This window comes from Manihot esculenta, chromosome 14 (genome assembly GCF_001659605.2).
Source record: "Manihot esculenta cultivar AM560-2 chromosome 14, M.esculenta_v8, whole genome shotgun sequence".
NCBI classification, from domain to species: domain Eukaryota; kingdom Viridiplantae; phylum Streptophyta; class Magnoliopsida; order Malpighiales; family Euphorbiaceae; genus Manihot; species Manihot esculenta.
The window spans coordinates 7616357-7626349 of NC_035174.2; the positions used below are offsets into that span (position 1 = coordinate 7616357).

Below are 9993 nucleotides of genomic sequence, written 5' to 3' on the forward strand. Positions count from 1 at the left end.
TATGAAATTTAAAGCCAATGTCTTTTGTGTTTTGGGTATTTCTTTACCTTCAAATCCATGTGCCTTATTTACCCTTTTAAAAAAAAATAATTTAAATACTTTATGAAGGAAAAGGACCACCACGAAAGTCAGGCAGGAGTTCAGATGGGCCATGGAAGCCCAAAATAATCACGCCTAACCAACTGTCACTGCTCCTGTGGTCCATTTTTCAACCTAACCTGTCCCACTTTCAAAGGCCATCATAATTTTATATCCACATGCTTGAGATTTCAGAGAAAGGCCCACAATGGCAATATACATTACAAACATATTGCATTCTGTAATTGAGGCTGCCTTTCAGATTCTCTTAAATGGCTCAAAATGCATAAGCCCACCTCAGGGACTGGACTGGACTGGACTATTTTAATTTTCAATCTTTTTTGATAATATGAATGATTGGAATTATTATTATTATTTTCTATATTTTGATTCAGTCAGTCCATTCGTCCGCATTAATTTAGATATAATTGAAAATTAAAATGGTATGTTATTTTTTTAATAATTTTTTGGATAATCCATAAAAAATTAAATGAATTAATTAACTACCCAAATGTATCATTTCTAGATAATAATTTCTAAGCAATTTAACCATCTAAAAATTTTAAAATTCAATTTAAATATTTTTAATTTAAATAATTCTATAAACATTCATTTAACTTGTTTTTTTTAAATAAATCATTTCAATTACAAATTGCAGTTTAGTGATGCACGACGTCGTGTTAGTCCCCACCTCTCAACACGGAACCCACACGTGGCCCCCTTTTTATTACCTCTAATAGCAATAATTTAATTGGAAAAAGAATTAAAAAAAAAACCAATCATTGAAAACCCTAATCCCAATTGATACACTATAAAATGCATCTTAAGCCTCAATTGGTTCCATTGTTGCAGCAAGAAAGGAGAAAGGCAAATCTGAGGATTTGCTTATTGAACTCTATGTTCTATAATACATTAGTTTCTTGAAGGTAAGAACTCTCTCACTGTGAGGTTAGAGAATGTTTTCAATGGTAAGGAATTTGTAGATATATTTCTTTCTTTCATTTTAAATGCACCAAGCAGCCCCTTGATTCTTCAAGTTGCAGAGTTTCAAGGAATCGACGAGAAAAAGGTATTATTAGGTGCGATATTAAACAACAAAATTTTGAGGCAAATCTCATGACTCTCTGTGCCGGTTTTTGAGCTTAGTAATCCAGCGTAGAGAATATGTATTGCCTTAAACAATTTTCAAATGTTACCGGAATTGTTTCGGTATTTTTGTGTTCTAGCGTTTTGAAAGGCAAAGCGAAAATGATGAGCTCGTTTAAATCTGAATTCGGGTGTGGAATCGCGATTGTCTTCAAAGTTCTCTGATTGCTTTGCTTTTCTGCTTGCATTTGTCTAGATCTGAATTTTCAACTGGGTTATTTTAAGAATTTCTAGTCTATAGTAGTGTAGCTTTTTTATAGTTCCAAAATGGGTGCTTCTTTTTTTTTTTTTTTTTTTTTAAATACAATTTTAATTCAAGCAAAACTAGTTAATACGGTTTTTGGTGTATTACACACTATCAATATTGTTTGCCTCATATGCAGAGGCAAAGAAAAAATGATGAGACTCTTAATGGCCGAATTTCATGTGGAATTTCATATCATATGGTCTTTAAAGTTCTGATTAATTGCCTCTCATTTCAATGTTTCCCAAGAATTGATTTCCAATGTTGTCATTTTGTATTGCTGTACAGTTTTATTTATATCAGGCCAGTGTAGTAGCTATAAAGGAATCTAGATTTGTTATTGTTTATCTCACAAATTAATCACGATGGTGATTTGCTTTTTGTTTTGTAAATCTTAAATGAGGCTCGATATATGATCTGTTGATAGATGATTTGCGGTGATTGTGCGCTTCTGCGAGTATTCCCGTTGGCTACGCTATGCAAACGTCGTTTTAGGGCTATTTATGATTGCTGGTAGCCAGGCTCTTTGAGTGATTTTAATAGCATTTGCTTTTACGGTCCTCTTTTATTCTGGCTATATTCTTGAGTGTATTGTGGAAAAGAATCATTCTGATTCTTATGGTTTGTTGCTGGAGGAATGTTTAGCATGCTTCTAATTTATCCAAGGTTATCTTGCTAATGTAGGAACTGTGCGCACCAAAATTCTTAGCCTGTTATGTTTATAAATTTCTGGCTATACGAGCATGGTGCGATATCAACATCTTTTGTAGTTTTGTTGAACGAAGATTGACTAGTTGAGCAAAAACTTGAAAGAACAAATGTGCCTCTTCATGTTATTATTATATATGCATTTAAGTTTGTTACGGTTTGTTTTGAAGTGGAGTTACATAGTTTATAGTATGGACCCGTTCTCATGTCGTCCTTTGTAGTTGGATATAACTGTTGTATACTTGTATTTTTATTCTTTTGTTTGGTGGGAAAACTTAATACGCCTGTGCCTTCTCTTGGATACTGATAAGCTAGTGTTATGCACTGCGAAATATTTGCAAAAATGTTTGAAAGTTCCCGTCATTTCTTTCGATTAATTTCATTAGTATCTGTCTACAAAGAAAAACATGAAGTTTTGGAAAATGCTGTTGATTGCTTGAAAGAGTCGAATGTTTAGATGGTTATTATTGGGAGGGAGGTGTAGAGTGAATACTAAAAAATGGGGGTAGGGAGTTTACTTTTTTTAGTTGCAGTGGTATGTTGAATCTATGTAGTTAGTCCTTCCGTTTTCAAGGACACATTAAGTAGTCCTCTTAAGTTTCTATTAACTAAGAAGACTCCTTAAATTCAGAGTCTCTTTCTCTTGATCAAGACGGTCAGGTGTGAGAACTTTTTATATAAAAAATACGCTTGTTCACAAACCTGCATCCCCTGCATCCATAACAGAATGCTTCCTCACCTCATCACCATTTGCGCCCTGCTCCTAATCCAAAGCAGAGAAAAGCCTTAGTTCCTCCCTCCCACCCACGTCCCCCCTCGAGAAGTATACAATTCCTCCGTCCTCCACATTATAGCTTAATGTCCATAAAAGCTTCCACATAACAGGAAACTACCAATGGCACATTGCTCCTTGCCTCTCTTTGAAATCAGGAACCCAGCTCGGAAAACACAATTCACCGCTGTAGCTCCAACACATCACCTCGTCTTCACCCTTTAAAGACCCAATGACTCACCCAATTTCGGGGCTCTCAAATACATCCACTGCTACAGCCCCATCGCATCCCCTATTTCCACTCTTTCACCTCCAGTCAAAACAAAAACTCACATTCTCTGTAATTCATTGCAGCAGCTATTTCGTTGAAGCTTTATCACTATTGTGCAAGAGGCTTCACCACTCATTGACGCACTGAAGGCCCAACGCTACTTCTACTCCAACACCCAATTGCTTATGGATCATTTGGGGTGGGATCGATTTTGGACCTGAATTAATTTTGTCCGATGCTCTCTCCTTGTTCACGGACATTGTGCTTGTTTTTGAGTCTTCATTTGCATGTTGTTGTTGGGTCTTAATTTGTTGGTTACATGAATAACAATTCATTGCTCGTTAAAATAGTTCATAGCCATGAAGAAGTTGAAGATTGCGACAATGATTCAACGTTGGAGAGCTGAAATCGTCATAGTTTCGCAGGGAGGGGGAGAGAATCATATTTTTTGGGATTTTAGTTAATTTAGGGATTCTTTGAGAAAAACAAACAAAAAAAGAAGTTTGATTTAAGTTTGCATCAAGGATAAGGGTAATATTGTCATTTTCAATATCACTAATGGCAGAAATAGACCTAGTAAATTAATAGTAATTTGAGGGACTTGATGTGTATATGAAAACATGGGATTGGCTAGTTAATTTCAAGAAACCACAAGGATAGTTTTTTTTTCCACAAATCTGGCCCAAAATATAAGGTCCAAAGAAAGAATAGGCCCATAGATCAAAGCCCAGGAAAAAAAAACCTCTCAAGTCTTGGTACAAATTTAACCCAATAAGTAAGAAAATTTCTAATTAATATGGACGATAAGACCTATAAAAAGGAAGACTCGAGAAAGTAAGTAACAGTGTTGCTAGACCTTTCTTACCTAAAATGTTAATCTAAAACATGAAGTGATTGTAAACTAAAACTAATTACAATACTGATAATTAAGCGAAGGAATTGAGAAATTAAGAGAATGTTACCTAAAGTATTTTTAGGTGAAGGGATCAAGAAATTAAGAGGATGTTTCGTAAAGCGTCTTTAAAGGTATTTAAAGTTAAACTCTATCAACAAACCCTCAAAACAATCCTACAATAACTAAACCAACAATAAAGAGCAACATGTAAGAATTTCAGTTATCTAAACCAACAATAAAGAACGATATGCAAGAACTTTAGCAACTTTAGAATCTATCAAGACAACAACAAAGAAAATACAGCAGAGAAAGACAGCTCTCCCAATCATTTAAAATGCACTCTCCCAGTCACGTAGAGATCTCTACTAATCAAAAATTAAATAATAAGTAAAAGAAAAAAAATTAAAAAAAAATTTAAAACGCTACTCAGAAATGAGAAAGGAATGCACTCTCCCAATTACATATCTCCACCGATCAAAAATCAAATAATAAGTAAAAGAAAAAAGTTAAAGAAAAATTTAAAAGGCTGCTCAAAGATGAGAAATGAATCCACTCTTTGAGTGTAAAGAGATGTTTTTTTGCTAAGATAAAATAGAAAAACTGATGAGATGGCAAAAAATGAAAGAGAAAAAAAAAAGCCAATGAGAAATCTTAGGAAGAGAATGAAAGTGAAAGTAAGTAATAATTTAAAATATTAATGTTAATGTGTTGGGCAACATATAAAAATGTTTTAGTTTCACTCGCTAAAGGCTTAATGGGGTGAATTTGTACTTCACAGTCGACCCATAGAAAGGGTTGATCCTCTTTAATTGGCACATCTTAGTGGTGTAACCTTTAAATTGAGTGTGAAGGCTTTATTTGCGAATCCTGATTTGCAACCGTTGCTTAGTTGCTGGGCATACGTCTTTATTGTCCATTTTGCAGTTTCCAAAAACACTGTTGTGGTTGCCTACCGATGATCTCTGAGATCAATGGTACCCGTAAACCGAACCCGATTATATATATAATTTCCAAATCCGTCTTAAATTCATTTAATATTTTAATTTTACTATCGGAATCCGTCTCAAACTCATTTAACAATACCCGCACAATATCCCAAACTCGATTTTTAACTCTCTAACAGTTGCACAACCCAGCAAACCAGCAGTAGGAGAAATGTTCAATGACAAGAACCAACAACTCAGCAACCCAACAAATAATGATTTATAATCAGATTAATTGTCCATAAATTTTAAAAATCAACAGTATTACATTAATCAAATAGCAAATAATTAGATTTTTTAACAGTATCTAAATAATCAGATTAATAGTTCATAAATTCTAAAAATCTTTAATATCAACTAAAATTTCTTTAAGAGCAAATTATAAAAAATTTAATTGCAAAGAGTAGATGTCACCGATTGGGGAGAGAGAAGGAGATATCGCCGATGCCGACCGGGGAGAGGGAAGAGTTGTCTCCAACTGGGAAGTCGGAGATGTCGCCGCTGGAGAGAGAGAATGAAATATCGCTGACTGGGGAGAGAGAGAAGATTTATCATCGACTGGGGAGAGAAAGGAGACGTCACCGGTGCCGACTGGGCTACCGGCAGTCGTCAATGAAGTGGGGGAGAGGCGTTGACCGAGAACTATGGGAAGGAAAGTAAGGGAGAGAGGCGACGAAGGAGAGAGGAAAACATAGTAAAATGAAAGAGTTAGTTTTGTTAGTATATCTAATCAGGTTCGGGTGACGGGTATCTGATTACCTAATCCTGAACCCTATCCGAATTCGAGACGGGTAAAATTTTTTAAACTCGAATCCACCCAAATCTGTTCTAATAGGGTTTGGATAGATCGGGTACCCGTGAAAATCCGCCCGCCTATTATCCCTGCGAGTCATCATGATGATCCTCTGTCATGCTTTTTTTTTTTTATAAAAAAAATTTTTGAATTGCAAGATTAATTACATAGAAGTCTAAAATGGGAAGTTGTTTAGAAAAGGGGAGTAAGAACCTACCCATTGTTCCGATAGGAAAAAAAAGGACCTACCCATTGCTAGAACTCATCAGAAAGCCCACTAACTCAAACACAAGACGCTAAACCTTTTCTTGAATAGTTAAAGTATATTATGAAATGTTATTAAAGTTCAAAGTAGGACAATGCTTTTTTAATAAAAATTTAAGTGTAAATACTCATTCAGCTTTAAAAAAATAAAAAATAAAAAAAATACTTTTCTAATGTATATTGATGATCTGAGATCCAATAGAATAGGGTTTTACAAGGGTTTTGTATTACAGATTAAGACTTGAGTTTCTTGAGGAGGGTACTCCTCTTTTATACATTGTCTTGCTTGCTGGTGACGTGTAAAGGTCTCTCCAGGATTGGGCCACGCGTCTCTGCCATGCGGATTCGGAGGTACTAGGGTATCAGTCGCCTGCTCCATGCGTAACGGCCTCTGATTCTCCTCGTGCGTACGTTCGAGCGGATCTGCCAGGCTGTCTGGTGAATATTATTCCGGATCCTGGGCTGGGTTGAGAGTTGGGCCGGATGCTAAGCCTGAGTGAAGAGGACCTGCTTCGTGCGGGCCGGGCAGACTTGAGTGAGGAGGAGAGGTCGAGCCCGGCCTTGAAGGTTGGATGAGCCAGGCTTGTTATGTATATCATGTGTGTGGGCCTCTACGTCATGGGCCTTGGGCTGTGGTCAAGCCCCTGGTCCGGGGTGAAGGAATCCAGCGGTCATCAATTGCCCCTTCACCTTCTCGGCAGTTATTGCTCCAACTGCCGAGGGGTGAATACCAAGAACTTATTATGATCGCGTCTGTTCGGGTTCAGGTGCCTTAATAACATCCTTTCATCTTTCAGTCATTGCGCAGTTTCTGAATTCTATCTGCTCTTTCCTCTTTCTGTCTTTTCTCTATTCTTCTTGTCCTCTGCCGCCTTTACTTTCTTGTCATCATTATCTGGACATCTCCTTTCTTTCCTTTTCTGTGAATATCTTTTAGAAATCTGACACCATTAGCTTAGGGTCTAGTGTAGCTCTGCCCCGTGCTAAGTCCTCAGGCTCCGAGTATATATCAGCGCCAGCTTTTCTTCATTCTTGAGCCTTCTGTTGAAATGAAAAATTCTTGTTTTATCTGTGGCAGGTCTATTCGACGCCTTCTTCAAGCAGATTGCCTTGTGCCCCAGAGGTTTGCTTTGATTTTGCTCTTATCATCTTAGGGGGGGACTGTTTCTGACTTGTCACTGTTTTGAAACTTTTTGCAGTTCCTGAAATAAAAATGGGTCAGTTCAAAATTCTTGAAAATTCGATGTTACCTCTAAGGCGTCTGGATGGTGCATTGAAGATCCTTCGGGTATGGCAGGCGAAGGGCGGGACCATCCAGCAAGCTGCTGAAACTGCTTTACCCAGGTCGTCTGGCCGGCCTCCTCTTCTGGTTGTTGTCCAGGCTCCAGAGAAGTTCTGGACTGTTGAGGGGTTCGATCTAACTTCGCCTTTTTCCACAGAGAAACAGAGAATTTCCTCGATGCCCCTGTTGTCCTCTTTTGATATAAACGGGAGTGGCGCCGGCGCTCAGCTTGTTGTTCTTTTTGGTGTGAAGTACCAGTATTATTATTCCCTTTGGTGTGAAGTACCAGTATTACGTGAGACTGGGATCTGCTGCACTCAGTCAGGTCTCCAGCGATTTTTTCGAATGTGTACTTCGCGATCTCTTCGGGGTCATAGCCTCGAAGACTTATGTTTTTCATGTGTGGTGCACGGCCGGCATACAATATCTGAGCTTGTTCGTATGTACCGTGCATCACACTCGGGTAACCGAACGTTTGCCCAGGGGGACAATGAGAAATGCTTATGGGAATCAACTTGTTCAGTTCCCCTATAATAGCGGGACAGATCTTGGCCTTTTCTGCCAAACTCACATTCCGAGCTGTGAGAATTCCTCCGGGCTGAAGACCAGAGTAGTAGGATAGGTGATAACGACGTAATCGTAGATGATGATGTATGTGGTCATGTAAATCCTTTAAGGATAGTCTTTCATCCCGTAGTGTAGGCCTTTGTAACGTGCTGTAATGTACTTTTCTTTTAATGAAGTTCTTGTTCTGCTCTCATGCTTAAGCTGTTCTTCTTTGATCATGTGTGAAATACTTTAGATTGCTCGCCTTACAATTTTAACCAACTGAGCTCTGTCCTGCTTTTTCCGAGCTGATCTAACTTATCTGCGAGCTCTGATGAGTTGAACTCCGGATCCACTTAGCCAACTGTGCTTTCAAGTTTCCGAGCTGGACTGTCTGACCGACCTGTGAGCTCGGTTTTTACTTCGATGAATTGAGCTTTGAGTCTCCTTCACCCGACCGAGCTCTCAGGTCAAGTGTTCTGTCTTTGCTTAGTGAAATGAGCTCTGAGTTTTCTTTAGCTGGCCGAGCTCCCAAGTCATGCTGTCCGAGCTGGACTAATCCGATCTCTGAGCTCGGCTTCTGATGAGTTAAACTCTAAGCTCTCAGCTTAGTATGGATCCGAGGTATCCTTGTCGTCTCTTTCCAATCTCGTAACAACAAGTCAAATCGTATATGTATTCTACGTGATGAGTAGGTCTAACTTTTATCATGCTTTCATCTGCTTGCCTCTTTGAGTTTTTCCTTCTATTTCCTTGATACTTACCGCGGATGTGGTGAAGTGATGAATCTTGTGGGTTAAGTTGTCTAGGCTGGAAACCAGGTCCGAACAAGTTGGGCTTGACTGGGCTTTTAAGTGATGGGCTATCATTGTGGACCTGGCCCTTGATAGATGTAGACAAGCCCAGCGATCATCCTTTTGCCCCTTTACCGTCTCTCCGGTTATTACTTAACCGTTGAGAAGGTAAACGTCGAGAGTAATTAATGATCGCGCCGCTCCAAGACAAAACTGTTCAAATCAACGTTCCGTCTCATCATTGCCTTTCATTTCGAATTATTTCTGTCTTCCGAAGAAATTAGCTCTCTTCTGCTCTCTGCCTCCCTGCAATTCCTTCTGCTTTTCTCACCTTATTTCATTTTCAGGTACGCTTCCTTGTTCTTCCATGGCAAGTTTAAAGCTTCCTGATGTTTTTGACCTTGAGTCGCATATTACACCTTCCAACATAACTAATCACATTTCTCGGAGGCTTTTAGATACTCCGTTGTATCTTATTCGAGCACCTCTTCCAAATGAGAGGATAGTGCTTCCTTACCCTCGCCCACCTGGCTTAGTGGATCCCCAAGAGGTTCGTAGCATAGTGTTTTTCCTGAAGCAGAGAGAATTTGGTCTACCGCTTCCTTTTACCCCTTTCTTTGTTGAGGTGTTTGAATACTTTGGGGTAACTCCTCGAATGTTATCCCCAAATTCCATTTTGTTCATGTCTTGTTTCGAGTCTATCTGCCTGGGTTGGGGTTTCGCCCCTACGGCCTGTCTGTTTGTCACTTTTTTCCGCCTGGTTAGGGCGAAGCAAAACTTCTATTACTTTTCCCCCCGTAATGGGCTGTCTCTTCTTACGGGCTACAAGGATTCTATAAAGGGATGGGTAGAGAATTTCCTTGTGGCGGAGTTGAAATTAGGGTCCTGCCGATCATGGGAGGTGGACCTAAGGTGGGGGGAGATCTTTCCGGGCTGTAACGATCTGCCCGAATTGAGTCTTATTGAGCAGGTCGGGCTGTTTCGACTGACTTCCGTTGAGAGGAAGTATGATGTCGAGAAGTGTATGTTTGCGTCCAACCTTAGGGATATCCGGGACACGGGTATAGTGCTTTGTCCGGCTATTCTGTTTCTTCTTTGCTCATGATATCAGGAAGTATGCTGACTCTTTATAACTTCTTGTTTCTTGCAGCGTCTGAGGTTAGAATGGATGGCATCAAATTCCCCAAGAATTTTGACCTGTCTCGGGAGAACATGCA

At 39.0% G+C, this 9993-nt stretch overlaps 1 long non-coding RNA gene and 1 other non-coding gene across 2 annotated transcripts; both read left to right on the forward strand.

The window, feature by feature from the left end:
- The first annotated feature begins 859 nt into the window (after nt 1-859).
- LOC110600615 lies at nt 860-2477 on the forward strand. Its single transcript, XR_006348595.1, has 2 exons — nt 860-1004; nt 1608-2477. It is a non-coding gene; the product is annotated as an uncharacterized LOC110600615 (long non-coding RNA).
- LOC122721835 lies at nt 1320-1394 on the forward strand. Its single transcript, XR_006348620.1, has one exon. It is a non-coding gene; the product is annotated as a small nucleolar RNA R160 (small nucleolar RNA).
- Nucleotides 2478-9993: the final 7516 nt, after the last annotated feature.